This window comes from Rissa tridactyla, chromosome 2 (assembly GCF_028500815.1).
Source record: "Rissa tridactyla isolate bRisTri1 chromosome 2, bRisTri1.patW.cur.20221130, whole genome shotgun sequence".
NCBI lineage: Eukaryota > Metazoa > Chordata > Aves > Charadriiformes > Laridae > Rissa > Rissa tridactyla.
The window spans coordinates 10,609,640-10,625,782 of record NC_071467.1 but is presented as its reverse complement, the minus strand read 5'-3'; the positions used below and the strand labels follow the sequence as shown (position 1 = coordinate 10,625,782).

At 43.8% G+C, this 16,143-nt stretch overlaps 1 protein-coding gene across 3 annotated transcripts in view; it reads right to left on the bottom strand.

The window, feature by feature from the left end:
* ASAP1 (ArfGAP with SH3 domain, ankyrin repeat and PH domain 1) overlaps positions 1 to 13,061 on the bottom strand; it is a 162,605-nt gene extending 149,544 nt beyond the window's left edge. For 2 of the 3 annotated variants that reach the window (XM_054189847.1, XM_054189850.1), the window contains exon 1: positions 12,769 to 13,061. The gene's annotated coding sequence lies outside the window, so the exon portion shown is untranslated. The remainder of the gene's footprint in view (positions 1 to 12,768) is intronic. The other variant, XM_054189848.1, reaches the window with a different exon arrangement.
* Between the last annotated feature and the right edge of the window lie 3,082 nt (positions 13,062 to 16,143).

The following is a 16,143-nucleotide window of genomic DNA, read 5'->3' as shown; positions in this document are numbered from 1 at the left end:
GTCACATACTATAGCTGATATAATACTGCTAGCCACCCTGTCCTTCAGCGGAGTGCAGAACTATCAAAGCATCTCTACAGAATATCCCAAAATACAAGGCACAAAGAAACCTCAGTACAGGAGTACAAAGATGTTCCTAAATATTCTTCTTTTTTTGTCCTTCATGTCCATATCTACCCCTACAGTGAGTCATGCCCAGATCCATGAGCACGCTCTTTGAAATCATATGCAATATCTATATAGAAAAATGAGATTAACTGGAAGTAAGTGACAAAACAGAGCCTTTAAAACTTGATCCAAACTCAGTCCATGTAAACGGGATTCTTTACATCCACTTTAGTGAGCTCTGACTCAACTTTTAGACTGTAAAAGTGGTATGTATCTGACAAAGTGTCTTTGCCTGGGCTGTTCACCCCAGGCTCCCTTTATCGTTACTGATGTCAATACAGACAACTGAAACTAGGTTGCAGCTCACTTCATCCTACAACAGTAGACGTTTAAAATAGAGATACTGAAGCGGATGCCTACAAAGGTCAGATGAATCACAGCCCAAACTGCCTCTTTCATTCTACGGACAAAAAGAAAGAGAGTAGGGTGTCGAGCCCAGAGGTAGACACCTGCCCCAGAGGTGCATCGCAGCGGGGCCACCTGATTTCTGCCTGAACTGTACCGTGGGTAGATACAAGACCGTACCTCTAATTCTACAGTCAAGAAGAGGTGCCAGGAGGAAGAAAACAAATTAAAAGCCCGAAAATTTAAATGGAAATCCCCAGGAAAAAATACCTATTGGTGCACTACCGTGGATGCTGACATGATTTCCAGCAGCAATCTAATGGGAAATTGTAATGATCTTTAGGTTTTCTTGGATAGAAGTTACGCAAATAAAATGCAAAAAAATTATATGTTGCAATATAAGTTTTATATTTTTACCAAGAGAAGAACGATGCAGCTGAAAAATAAACTTTTTTCGGTTTCATTTGATCAGTTTCCTGATAAACCTCACGTGACAGTACTTGGACTGCCTTTCTTGGTGACAGCATGAATTTATACCAAGACAGAAGCAATCAAAGCATATAGTTTTCAAGAAGGTGGGAAAGCATTCAGACTGAGTGTCTCCTGGCCATGTTGGTAGTTCAAAATACTGAATAACTTACACATTGCACTCTCTAAATGTCTCCTATTATTTTCCTATTATTTAATAAAATGCTTCATAAAGAAATGAATTTTACTAGTTTATTAATTAGTTGAGCTGTCTAATGAGTTACTAATATCTCGGCAAGTTACAGTAAGATGACTAATCTGGATGCTCTCAGATGTGGTTGGCTCACATTATAGAAAGTAGAGATGTGCATGGTGGGAATCTTGAGGTTTCTTCTGCCCTTCTGCAGCTGTGGAGCTGAGCTGCCTGCTCAGTGAATACTTGCAAAATGGCAGTGTTAAAAAAAGAGAAAAAAAAAAGAAAGACAACTATTTCAAGGGCAATTATCTAAATGAGCTGGAGAAACCTGGGATGACTAAACCCCCAATCTCTGGAGAATTTGTTCTGAGCACTTTGATGAATTTTAAAATGGTATTGCATTCTGGGTTTTAATAACATAGCCTTGCTCTTCTTCTGGCTCTAGGCAACTGTTGTTAAGTCCATTTTTTACAAAAGCCTAAGGAAACTGAGTTAATAAGGCAAAGTCACTAAACCCAGTCCTGCAGAGCTGCCAGGTGCCTGAGAGCAGGCGAGAAGGCGATGGTACCTTCAGCATCATGCCCACCGAGATGGGCCTTTTTATCTGTCATGTTGGGGATCTGTTTCATTTTCATTTCAGCAAATAAAATCTATTAAAGGGGGAAAGAGTTTCGATATCTCTAGCGTGATCAGTGGTAATTTATGCAGCTTTGGTTTCCTTCCTCTGATATATTCATGAACTAACTGAGTCTGGATCTTAACGAAACAAGAGACATCTCTGATCAAAATAACCAGCAAGACCAACAGGAAACGTCAGTCCCCATCACTGGTTTACAGGTTTAACTCGGTTTCTTCAGTGAACAGTGCTAGAAGCACAAATGTTTTGCTGCTTGGGGTTGGAGTCACAAGCAAATCTGGCACTGAAACACCAAAACAAGTGCAGGTTTTGGGTGCTTTAGTCCCTGGGAAAATTCAAAAGTCTGACTCAGCTGCCCATATGTCTCTTTAGCCAACATCTGGAAGGCTGGACACTTAAAAGCGGATTCACAGGAAGAAGGAGGCACCTAAACCACCTACCAAGGAACATGAGAGGTGCAACCAGGCTTTGATCGCAGCCTTCGAGAATTCAGGGGTGTCTCTCTCTGTGCCAGACCTGTAGTCACGAACCTGCCCCTGGAGGTGAGAACTAGAAGTCAGCCCTTCATATCTTGTGGAAAAGGGATGTCCCCTGTAACACTTGAGCGGTTTGTGGCATTGTGCTGGGGAGGCTCCATGTTCGGTTTTCTCCTCTGCCTGAGTGAGACCAGGGTTCCCAGCCGGCGCCTGTCCTCTCCTGCAGGCCCCTAAGGCCTTCTGCAAGGCCTAGAAATTGTCAGTTGTTACAAAACAATCAAGCTAAATCTTCCTTTGTGAAAAACAAAACCAAAACCATAGAGCACTGTGAGGCTAACTCAGATTTTTTCCAGGGAACATCTGATCCAATTTAATTCAGTAAGTCCCATTCCAGTCATTAATCTCCAGCCAAATTTTGTCTTCGATTTTATTGCACATTATGATTTACAGCTCTCTGTTCATTATTACATGGAGAAGCATTTGCTCAGATCCTCTTTCTCTTGATACCCTGATCAGGAAAATACTGAGCAGATATGAACAGAAGTAAGATTGTTACTCCTCTGAGAGAACTCTTCCCCAATTAAAAATACTCTGTGAGGGAAATTATGATCTTGCAAATAGCTTCTGCTTCTAAGAAAGACTACATTAACAGCACAAATGAGGCCACGTTTCCTTACATCAGGTCTGCTGTTTGCTGCAAAAACAGTGCAGTAACTGACACAATTAATATTGCATAAATATCCTGGGAGGGCCTAAAAATGTTGAAATCCCACACACGTATCCTTCAGTACTTAGAAGAACCTGATCTGCCCAGCGCATTCCAGAATGAACCTATTTCCTTTTTGGGAAACAAATATCTTGTTTGTTTTTGACATGCACAGGAAAGGACAAAGCAGAAACATATTTTCTCGTGATAACTACTGTCAAAACCAGCGTTCACGCAGATGCTGCTTGGTCACCATGGTCCTTCTTCCTCCTCCCTCGTGTCGTATCTGTGGTAACCAGAGCAAAGCTGGCTGCAGTTTGCATCTGGCGTAGGATCTGGATGAGACTGCTCGGTTCTGGTGTTCGTGACCACCACTCATCTCCTGCTAAACCTGGTAAACTAATACAGGTTGCAGATGGCTGGAGGTGCTAAGGAGGGAAAGCACTAACCCGTCCTTTCTGGGGATCTGAGTTCCTTTCCTGTCTGAGTTCACATTCTGGAGGGAGCCCAGTGTCTTTCTCCAAGACGCAAATTGACTCGTCTTCAACAGTCTGGCCCAGCTGATGATTTCTGTTTTGAAAGGGCCTTGAATTATAAAAACAAATGTTCTGCAGCTGAGGACTGAGATACATTGTCCTGCACTGGGAAATTCAGGAGGAAGTGCTGAACTCTTGTTTACTGGAACCCTAGTTAATGGATTGAAATAACTGACCTCACTTTCAAAAAGGACATTGAAATAATTTATCCAGGACTTTCGTATGAGCTAAGGCTCTGAGTTTTAGGCAACCAGCTTCTGAAAATTACTGATTTAAGCATTTATCTACAATGGCCAGCTTTAGCAAGCAGGGTTCTCTCCTGGTATTGCTTGTCTAAGCAAAACGTTGCTGCTGTACTAGCAGCCAGTAGTAGTATGCAAGCAATACTGATGTCAGGGTATTATTATCGCCAGGAAACACTTTTCACATTAACATGGTGGTTTAATGGCCTGTGATATTACAAGAAGGTATTTCTTCCAAGGAGAGACAACTGAAGTACTGGGATAAATAACAACACGTGTCTTTCACCTAACTGATATTGCTCCTGATGCCACGCTGGCACACGCAGGTTTCCATGAACACCGAGAGGACTTGGGAACACTGAAACCCCCACGGGCAGCCTGAAGGGCAAATGCCTGTGGAAGCTTTCCCCCCAGGTTGTAGTGAGCACAGCACTGCGCTCCTGTGGAAATTCTCTTTTCATCTCACAGTAGTTGTGGCTTTCCCCTTGGAGAGGAGGTAGTCAGAGGTTACAAAAGGTGTTTTTTTTTCCTTCTGCCCATCTGCCTGTTTTTATAAAATATGTAGGAGCAGTTGAGACCTCTGTTCCTCCACCTGTCTTGGTTCAGGGGGACTCAAAGTCATGGGGGGACATGTGCACACAAAGAGCAATTGCCTCAGCTTCACTAGTAGAGACCAGTCTACAAATATTGCAGAGTTCTCAGTAACATGTTATTTAAACTCCATTTAAATGATTTAAATTTCCATGATGTAAGTTCTTTTTTCCTCCCAGGGTGTAAATCACCACACAAATAAGATTCCCTTAAATGATAAGGTGTCCTTTAGCATCCAGCATCATGAAAAAGTGTTGTCTGGCACTCCTTGTTTTCCTTAGGGTCAGGCTAAACCTGGTCTCACTGGCTGGGGTCACGTTCCCTCTTGTGCCTGATCTGTCTAATGGTGCCAATCTGTTGTAGGAGTTTGCTTGTAAGTCTAACTCTCTTGCTCAAGTTGTAGCAACTGGAAGACTTTGCTTAGGACGCTGCCATTATGAGTCACAGGACATGGGCCTATTGCACATCCCAACCTTGAGAAGGATCTGCTTAGGGTCTTCTGGCTGTTTGGGAAATGAGAGTCTTAAAATGGGCAGAATTAGTGTTAGAAATGATGCTTGGGGGAAGGAGGTTTCTGACTGAAGCAGAACCTGGCAGCCAGGCTGTGCTCTGCGCTTGAAGGCAACGGAAAGGATGAAGCGTAGGATTTTATGATACACTGTGTGCATACATGTATATACCACCCTACAGGGAGGACTGCGTAATTACTGTTCTGAGCTTGCTAGGAACTCTGGGAATTAAAACATAAATCTCAACAGTCGAGCGATTTCTCTAATTCAGACCAGGTGCCAGGTAGGCTGTCGTATGGCTCCAGCACAGCAGCAAAACATGACTTACAATCACCTTTTTATCCTTGTTCCTGTTGCTACTGACGCCCTTTAAGTCTAATATTCTCAATGGCAAGGAAATTTGTTCCAACTGAGCCAAATCCCATTTGTCTGTCTAGGTAGCAAGAACAAATAGCAGCTATAGATCATCTTGGGTCACAAGTAGATTTTTAACCCCATCCTGGTCAACACATAAACATGATAGCTCCTTCTCCACCACAACCTCATAAACACAGGAAATAAAAATGACAAAGTTTAAATGACCCATGAGATCTGGGATTCTGGCTAAGGCCTATCTTACCATTGATTAAATCTGGAGTCAGATTGTGACATTAATTTAGGACAAGTGTAAGATCAGAATTATACCCTGCTGGTTGATAATAATTTAAAAACTCTACATTTAATGTAGAATTATGGTACCCATTAGTTTGAATGAAATATCTTCAGAAATTATTCTACTGAGGCAGAGATCCTCTTTGGTTGTGAATATAGATAACTACTGAATTGTAGGAATTTCAGATCCTGACAAGCTTTGCTAAGGACTTAGCTACTAATTATGAGCAGGAATAAAAGGACACCTGCTGAAATAATTATTAAAGGATATGCAACTACAACCTGCCTCTGATCAGATGGATGGAGCCACTATTCTACATCAGCAGAGAATGCAGTCTTACACATTTTATGACATAAATATACCATTAGGTAAATGATTACATCAGTAAGCATACTAATTTGGGTGACTACTGAACTTCCTGGATTTGAATGCAGAAGGAAAGTAGCAATATAGTTTCATGCTAAATTGGATAAGATAAACATTAGGTGCTGGCATGGATCTTATTTACCCACAAATAAATCTGGACTATTTCCACAACATTTAGTTTGTAGCGCTACTATAAATCAGGTAGGAGACTAGGATTTGACTCTCACTGTCAGTACTGATTTAATAGCTGTATATTCAAGACAAAATTCCTTCCATGAATTTGTCTACCCATATTTGTCTACCAATTTGTTGTACTTATATAAGCCTTTTTTAACGGATGCTTCAAATGTCTGTTAGTTTAAGTAGAAAAAAGCCTACTAATCCATGTTGCAAATCTCTGCAGGACAAGAACATCCTACGTATGAGCTCTGACTCAGAAAATGCTCCAGGTGCGATCCTGGAAAGCTGGAACCATAATCTGGGAAAATACTGCTACATGTCCTCCCTGTTCATCTCTTGCATCCTCCATGTCAGCCACTACTGGAGACAGAATCCTGAAGTGTTGTCTCAGATGGTTTTATGTTCTTACATAGAACTATACTATTATGCTAAGGGCTTGGTGTTATAGAATCGTAGAATCATTGAATCATTTTGATTGGAAGAGACCTTTAAGATCATCGAGTCCAACCATTAACCTGGCACTGCCCAGTCCACCACTGAACCATGTCCCTCAGCACTACATCTAAGCATCTTTTAAATACCTCCAGGGATGGTGACTCAGCCACTTCCCTGTTCCAATGCTGGACAACCCTTTCAGTGAAGAATTTTTTCCTAATATCCAATCTAAACCTCCCCTGGCATAACTTGAGTCTGTTTCCTCTTGTCCTATCACCTGTTAATTGGGAGAAGAGACTGACCCCCACCTCTCTACAGCCTCCTTTCAGGTAGTTGTAGAGAGCGAGAAGGTCTCCCCTCAGCCTCCTTTTCTCCAGGCTGAACAATCCCAGCTTCCTCAGCTGCTCCCCATAAGACTTGTTCTTCAGACCCTTCACCAGCTTTGTTGCCCTTCTCTGAACAGTCTCCACCACCTCAATGTCTTTCTTGTAGTGAGGGGCCCAAAACTGGACGCAGAATTTGAGGTGGGGCCTCACCAGTGCTGAGCACAGGGGGACAATCACTTCCCTAGTGCTGCCGGCCACGCTATTTCTGATACAAGCCAGGATGCCAGCCAGGATTATGCTGAATCTAGATACCATAAGGCTTGTCCTAGTGCCTGAAACATCCTGCTGCCTCTGGCTGGCAGTTCTGTCCAGTTCAAAATTGCTTTCTATGCATTTGGTCAACTGCTATAAAAAGGGCATGCAGCTGCACCAGCCTTGGCAGGAGACATCTCCCTCTTCTTGCCCCAGTAGTTTTGAGGAGCACATCAACCGTGTGCCCTGCATTTCCCACTCACATGCTCCCTTCTGGCTACTCCAGAGGTGAAGAAGAAAGGGGGAGCCAGCCATGCTTCTCCTGCTGCTGATCTGGGTAAGTGTCATGCAGTGACCTGCCTGTCATCACATCGTAATTCAGTGCCAGCAGGTGGCAATCCCAGGGCTGTGGTTCAGCCACTAACTAAAGGCTGACTTATTTTCTCCCCAGACTGGAGAATAGATATGGAGAAACGCATGTGGTTGCAGATCCTCCCAGAACCCTGGGGCACAGCTTGATTTCTAGCTGCAGTCCCACCCCAACCCCGCGCCACAAGGCCACAGCTCCAGCCACTGTAACTGAGAGAAGACATGGCAAGACCTTATTTGCCCTTTCTCCAAAGCAGGCTGAATTTTCAGCCTTAGGGCCACACTCTGAGTGTCATTTTCTTTCCTAAATCAGGGGCCATTCTTGTGATTGTACAGATATTTTTACCTGCTGAATTATAAATGTGGCTTGCAGCTGGGTGAAGAAGATTAATTGCACTGTTTTATTTGTGCAATGAACACGTAGGAGCATGTCTGTTTGTAGCCGAGGAGAGGCTCTCCTAATCACAGACTGAGGATGCACTAGAAATGGATGGAAATTAAAAGCCCGTGACCTTCGGGAGTCACAAACCACTTGCAGAATGTCTCACAGGCATCTCCTCCCATGGGGAAATGTTGCAATCTTCAGTTTTAGTGGTTTCTTTAAGCTCCAAATTCTTTAAAACTGGATGCTACTATAGCCCCATGGCTCTGTGGTAATGAACGCTGTGGCACCATGCGGGTTTTGGGATCTTTACCCCCAACAAGCACAACTGCTCACCTCTCGCTTGCACATATCCTCCCTCCAACCTTTCCTCCCTGCCCAAAAAAATCAGGTTTGAGGGATGGAAGAGCTCGAATAAGGCATTTTACCACCCTGAGCAGAATTGCTCCTTGCTGTCCCTGCTGGAGCCTGGCTCTCCAGCCCCATGCCGCACGCCTTTCGCTGCTTCCCTGGAGATTGCCTGATGCTCTCAGGCGCCCTTGGCTTCGCAGCAAAGCTTCTCCAATTTGTTTGTTATTTTTCCTCCAGCTTTATTTACAAAAGCTGTGTGCTGAAAAGCCCTCCCCCTCATCACCAACCCTTTTCTCTCCGTTTTGTTTCCTCCTGGGTGTTTCGCCCCGACACACCAAATACAGACACAAAACAGGAGGTGGGGAACATCTGGCCCTGGCTGCAGAGCATCGGCAAGGAGTTGATCTCCTAGAGACAAAATAAGATTTTTTTCCCTTCTTTGCGGGATCTTGCTGTGGGATGTTCAGGGCTTCCTGCCGCAGTTCCCGGGGCGGCCGGCAGCCCCCGGCCAGGGCTCCGCTCTCCCTAACGCAATTACAGTCTGCAAACGTTTAAAGGCAGTTTCTTTGGAGTTAGCCACATGCTTCAAATTGTTATGTGGTTAACCGCTGAGAACAAACCCCCACACAAATACCTACGGATCAACTTGCTCGAGCCAGGGTGGTAGCGGTGGGGGCGGAAGGGGAGGGGGGAGGCTTCCTCATTTTGCTTTTGATGAGAAGAAAATAGAGTTTTCTTTCGACTTTCCCAAACTGCTAGGAGCTGCTGCGTCACAATACGCGCTGGTTGTTGTCATTTGCACATTTGTTCGCGTTTACCGCTGATGAAAGGAGCCTTGTTCGACAGCTGTGGCCATGTATGCCACGGGCCAAGCCCTCCGCTGGTGTAAATCAGCTCGTCTGGTGAAGGGGAACTGAAAACGCGACCTCCTCTCCGTGCATGCCGTGCAAACGCCAAGCCACCAAGCTGGGGGAAGACTTCTGCGCTTTGACATTGCCCTATGCTATGTCCCTTAACTCTTATAAAAGCCGAATACTTTTCTGCTGACTCACAGAAGCAGATGGATTTTGTTAACTCCAGCCGAGATAGAGGAGGATACATGAAAAGCATTGCTGCCTCTCGGGGCAGATGAACCTGGCTTTAGTATTCGGGGGGACCGTGCAAGGAGCTTCACATCACGCACTGTTCAGCGTGGATGGAGCTTGGCTCGTGGGTACCATATGGGAGGAGAACGATACGTGGTCCAGGCTGAGCCCTGCTGCTAATCAGCATCAGAAATAACGAACTTCACTGTCGTTCCCTCCCCCACTTTGTGCCTTCTCTCTGAAGCACTGCAGCTCCCCAAAGCCCAGGAGAGAGACTTAGAGCCAACAGCGATGAGAAAACAAACACCCCAAAACAAGTCCAGAGCTCAAAACCCCTCAGTAATTACATTGCCTCTACTTAAAGCTTCTGAAATTAATGAGTCTTTTTGTGAAATAAATTAACTTCCCTTTGCTTACATTTCCTTGTATTTTCGAGGGCTGTGAAGCTGCTGAGGAGCAAATTGTCTTACAAACCCAATCCTACATGGGCTGTTTGCAAATCTGGTGGGCGTAACAGTTCATGGAGCAATCATGAGAGTGGACCCAAGTGGAAATGTAAATAATCATTTTGCCATGGGCCAACTTTAAGATCCATCTTAAGTTTATTTTCATTTATAAAATGGCGGATCAAAGACTCTGTAAGGTGGCTAGAAGAGTCTTGAGGGACAATCTGCAACCCAGACGTGATTTGCTTTGCGCGGGGCTGAAACAAAATTGCGTTTTTCGCTTTTTGTGGAAAACAGCGCAAAAAGGATGGGTTAAAAGCTTTGGATGCGGAGAACAGTTTCAGTGAAAGTGGTTAAGTTCCTCTGGTCCATTTATCATCTGAGCAGAGAAACATCACTCCGTGTATGAAGTTCGCTCTGCAGGACTCTGTGCCTGTCAAAACTGTTTATCCACACTTGCCAACAACAGCAAGAAAGGCAGGAGGACTGGCAGCCGTGATGGTGAATGAGTTGGACACACGGAGTGAGGGCGCATGAGTCGGACCTCCTCACTGATGCAGAAAGGGAAAAAGAGGGAGGGAAATAACACTAAAGCACGAAATCTCTAATCTTAGAGAGTTTAATGGTGCAGTTGGTTACCAAGAAAAAAAAGACCTTTTGCAGAATTTCTTCCTGGGCAACTGAGTAGATAGGTCTTAGTGGCCAGTTAGTCCTGACACTGCGGGAGGTGCAGGAGTAAATGCCAGCAGAAACAGCAGCTGGGGGACATCGGCACATCAACATTATTGGCCATAGGTAGCTGAGTGGGGAATATTGCACTTAGATAATTAAAAACTAATGCTATAATCACTTATTAAGGAACTATTTAGTGCTTGCTATAGTTATATGAAGATGTATAAAAACTCCCACAGTCTAAATCAAACACAACTTTACACCTATGTGAGGGATATCAGGCCACTAAAAAAAAAAAAAAAGTGGGGGAAGGGAAGAGAATTCAGGTTTATAAAAAGAAACACGTACACAATGAGCTGAAGGTTGTGCTTCTGCACTTCCTGGTCTGGGTGTGAGCAGAAGAGGAAATACCAAAATACCACCAGAAGAACTATTCCCACAGCATTTCCAACCTGGCTGAAACCAGAAAGTTCTGACAGCCCTGAAAAACATGGGGGAAAAAAACCCTAACTGACCCAGTCCCAAGCCTCTTGCTCATCGGAGAGCCAACGAAATTCCCACAGCAAGGAGATTTGGGTAGACATAGACAAGTCTGAGTATTTCCCCCGAGTCCTCAACTGCACTCTGTGTTTGCTGCGGTTCACTAATCGTTAGTGACATTTTGACTCTTCTGCCAGCTTTGAGAGGAGCACATTTCTACCGTAGCCAGTTTAATCGCATCCATGACCACAGACCACCAAATTGCATGTTAACCACAAGGCAGGGCGCCATGGTCTAGTCTAACTCAGGTGAGGGGTTCCTCGTCCTCCCTTTTGTTTTTTGGGGTTAATCCTCTACAATGAAAGGAAAAACCTAAGTACACAGCAAGAACTGGCATTTCAATGCATAAAATGCCATCAGTTTCAGCGTTGCCCCATGTTAATAATTAAAACTGAATTCCTGAAGGCTTGCAGGCAGAAAAGACATGAGTTTTGTCTGGCTGGTCTCACACAAACCTTCCACTGATACCAAAGAAAACCTTGACGAAGAGCAGCAGGATCATATTCAAAGGGTTGTGCGGAAAGCCAACACACCAGGCAATTACTTTAAAACTTCAGATTTGGAGGCTCTGTAAAGAATTTGGAAAATGGCTCTTTCCATTTATTGGTATAAAAAAGGAAAATATTCTCTCTTCCTAAACCCCAAGAATTTAAATGTTAAAGTCTCTTGATTGATTGACGTTCAGTATTATATACTAGGATTCAGGACATTTTCAATAGCCTAACGAAAATCAGGGCTAAAGTAAAATTACTATAGAAAGCTGTTTTCCCTATAGATATTTCCTAACATCTAAGCAATTTCTGAATCAAGCTTTTTTTTTCCTTAAAATTAGAGAACCGAATCCCTGGAGCAGCTCCAAGGAGCAGCTCAGGAATGTTCAGCTCAACCACAGCCTCCAGCTACGGGACAGAACAAAAGTTGCAACAGTGATGATGCTTTATCTTCCACATTTTACTCCAACAACACTTCCGTGGGTGCCAGCAAAATGAAATCAGCTTCCAAAAGGTGCAGAAAGACAACTGTTTATTTTCAAATGCTGAGTCACTGATTTTGAGACTGGTCAACTCGTTGCATTTGTGACCGCGGTTTAACTAAAACCACCTAAGGCCAACAATGCCACCATAGACTCTCACGTCCAAAAATGAAGCTAAAACCTCAGCTAAGCCTCATGGCTGAATGCAGCTTTCCAGTTCATTCAGAGCAGCACAGCACTCAGCATTTTCCCTCCAACAACAGAAAGCCCCTTTCTGGCCTCCCGGAACATTGCTGCATGAAATACGTTTCACTCCTACTGCAAACTTATTTAAGAGACAATAGGAGAAATACTTGGCACGTGGATTCTTCTTACAACTTAAATCTAGATCAACAATAAAACATAAAAGGCCAAGGAAGCATGCAAAGACATTCAGAAAATTCTCATTTTTCTCTTAGGATTAATATTTGCTGAGATTGAGAAGTTGCAATTTGCTCAACGTGGGCCCCATTCTGCAAGTCTTTTCTTACACGAGCTCTTTTTAAAACGCTGAGGTTGTTTATGTGAGTAAAACTTACGCACATGAGTAAGGACTCACAGAATCTGGCCTTACACATTTTGCTACAACAAAGTTTACCTGGATGTTATCATCTAGGCTGTAGAGCAGCGTGTATTTTTAGGAATTAAAAATGGGCTTCAGTTGTTGGTTTTTTTTTTTTTTTGGAACAAGTTCTAACTTCAGCTTCACCCATCTGCTTTTTGCAGTTTGCTCAGCAGCCACATTGAATGGACGTGCTCAGCCTTTGTCCCCGGCTCAGAGCTGCTTGCTACCAACCACGCTCAGCCCCAACGCGCTGTAACTCACCAGGACGCGTGCAGTCTGAATTCCCATTCCAGATTTGGTCCTCAAACCTAAGGCCATTATTCCATCTCAGACTAAAACATATTCTCCCATGGGCAGCTGAAAAAGAGCATGTTTCTTCAGGTTTTCTTGCCACAAAAAGATAAAATAAGGTGAAATAAAATAATAATAATGAAAAAGGAAATCCAATGCACGGCGATCCCCAGAGTTCTGGAGTCTAAGAGTGTTGATCTGCGTCCATAAATGTCCTGACCGGTGAGGAGACACAGGCACTACAACTGGAAAGAGAGCAGGAAGGAAAACCTACCATGTGAGCAAAGTTTAAAAAAAAAAAAAAAAAAAAAAGAAGGGGGAAAAAAGAAAAAAAAAGTGAGAGAGAGAAAAAAAGGTCTGCCTAGTGGACAGCACTTGGGCTGATAGCAGGGATTTCAGGAAATCCAAACACTCAGACAGGAAATCTGAACACTGGATAAACATGCCATAATCTCCACAGATACAGTTAACGTGCTGCGTCTCCCGTTAACCCTTAGCCTGCCCACGGCCGAGGCTGAAATCAGATATGCAACGCCTGGAAACACAAGCTGCCCCGGGGGGCTCCAAAGTCTGAGCGCTCCAACGTCTGAGCAGCAGCCCCACGCTCAACCCTGCCCTCTCCTTCCCGCGCTGCTCTGGCGAGGATATTTTCCTCCCTTTATTTCTACATAGGGAGGCTTTAGTTAAAAAGCATATGGTTTTCCTCCTTGAGAAGGAGATGATATTGCACCCTGAGCCCTGCAACAGCAGGACAACCTGCCTGAATGCCTGTGTGCCTCCAACCATGGCTACCTGGTAGGCAGGAATTAGTTTTACCTGTTTTTTCCCCTCTCTCTTTTGCCATAACACAAGATTTATATGGCTGGCTGGGAGATTCTTGCAGGGTGCCAGTAATGATTTACTCCAGGTCTGGTGCAGCAGGGTTCAGGGGGTGACACCTTAGAAATTAGAGGGAGAGTGTTCTTAAAGCAACAGGGGGAGTTTGAAAACTCCCTTTATGCCATTTTGTCAAGGAATTGGGGATCAAACTCTGCAGTCCTTAGTAAAAGTAAGATGAAGCCTGTTTGGTTGCTTATTTCTGGAATATAGACTTTGCTTTTTGTGTCTTGTGGTTCATTCCCCAACATGAACAGCATCACTCTTTTTTTTTTTTTCTTTGAGGCTTCTTAATTGATTCCTTTACATCTACCTTGCTTAAACTATGAGTGTAAAATTCTTAGCTAGCTACAACTGTAAGAAGAAGCAATAACATTTCATAGAGCTGACCCCTCGTTCCCACAGATGTAGTTAACAAAGTGACATTGAGGTGAGAGTTGTCCAGTTGGAGTCCATAGCACTACGAGCACACACCCCCCCACACACCCACCCACCCACACCCCCTAAACCCCGGTGTGTTTGCAGGGTGGGGACTTCACTGCGTTTTCTGTGGGAGGACAACTGCAGGCTTCACCGCTTTTCAGAGGTCACTGCCTCCTAAGGCAAGGGCCCGCTTCCAAAAAATGCTGCTTCTCTTTTAAAATTGACTCTCTAGGACAGACCTGCCTATGTAGCATGAAAGAAAATGCCATGTCTTCAGGTTTTCTGGTTCCCCTAGGACTTCATAGCGATAAAAAAATGATAAAAATTAGTACCTTAAATTTCATTTTGCCATTTGCTGGTGGAAGTAATTAGACACAGAGGTAATATCCACCGACTGGTGCCCTTGCTTCAGGCATTGGCAATTAGCTCATCTGAAGTAGCCTTAATGTGAGTCCCGCATGCAATATTAACCTATATCATTATATTAGGGTACCCACTAGGAACAAAATAGACCCATTACAGGAAAAGGCTTCCTTCAGCACCTTCTATGATGTACGGTGTGTTTCTACTTATTATTTCAAAGACAGATACTCTGGCAAACCAGCATCGGTTAAAGCATTCCCTGGAAGTGAGCAGGCTTGGAATTCACGCCTGGTCTACTGAGATAGGTTGTGTTGGCCAAGCAACGCCGCAGGGAGCCTGTCAGCAGAGCTGGGGTGGAAAACGGGGCTTTTGGGGCATCCCCGCCTCAGGAAATCTCCTCTGGTCTCCAGCCCAGTTCTGAGTCAGGAAACATCTTTCAAGTTGGGTCCTCACGTTCCCAGTCACTCTCCTACTACTTTTTAGGATGTACGAGGTCGGGGATGGAGGTTGGTCCCTACGAGCGTGGCTGGAGTGCTGGTGGCAGCATCTGCGCAAATAGCTGGTAGAACAAAGGCTTGGCTTTAGAGGCATGAAGTCATTCCCCTTGCCTAGCACGTGCTACATGAAACAAGTACCAAATGGTTGCTTGATGATGTCAGGAGGGAACTGGTGGAAAAACAGGGAAAAATTAAAACATGTCAGGGTTGGACTTCTTTTTTTTTTCTTCTTGTTCCATGTGCTTTGCCAGTGAGCTATTTCAGTTATTCACTTTTTTCCATAGAAGTTCTTCTGTTGTCACGTTTTTTTTTTTTCACCTTCCCTTTTCTTGTATTTTCCCCTTAGTGCAACTCTTTCCAGTAGCAAAAGGGAAGCAAAAACAGAGGAAAAGAATAATGTGCAGCCTTTGCTTTTCATTATAGCTGGCAAAAAAGAGAAAATATTCGTAAACCCTCAACATATGCATTTTGAAAAAAATGCCTTCTAAGATTGAGAGACTTTTCATTTGAAAACATTCGAGCAGCTCTAGGAAAAAAAAAGAGCTGGGGGAAGTGGAATATAATTTATTACCACTAACATCTGCTGTAAATCAGTTAGAGGTAGGCAAACATTCCCTGTCAGGGCACAGTTAGGTCAAGGTGAGAGGGGATAAAGCAATAATTAAAAAGACCAGCGTCCTCCAGCTAGCTTCAATAGGCTGTAAGCAGAAGAGCAAGTGTTTGCTGCAAAACTGGTTTTTGTGTAGAAAAATTTCATGGAGGGGAAAAAAGATTCATAGGTATGTTAAAAAGAAAACTATCAGTTTATAAAACAGCTCCAAAAATGTCCCTACAGAACTACAAAAAAGTATTATACTTTTCTGTTTTTCTAGTTAAAAAAAAAAATGACAAAAGGTTGTACTTACTGCGAAAAGTTTCATTTGATGAGAAATTTCTGTTGAAAAGCTCTGCAGTGTTATCGTTAGGCCTGGTAAAAGGGAGAACAGGGACAACATGGTAGGTAGAATAACAAAGCTGACAAAAATAAACCGTACAGAAACATTCAGCAGAAACGAGGTAGAGAGAAAACTTCAAACTCAGGCCAGCGGAGTTATCAAAGCTAAAAAGTGGATAAAGATTCCTGCAAGGGCACAGCAGCTGCAAAAAATCCACCATCACCTGAGAAAAAAAAGCCTGTGGCCTTACT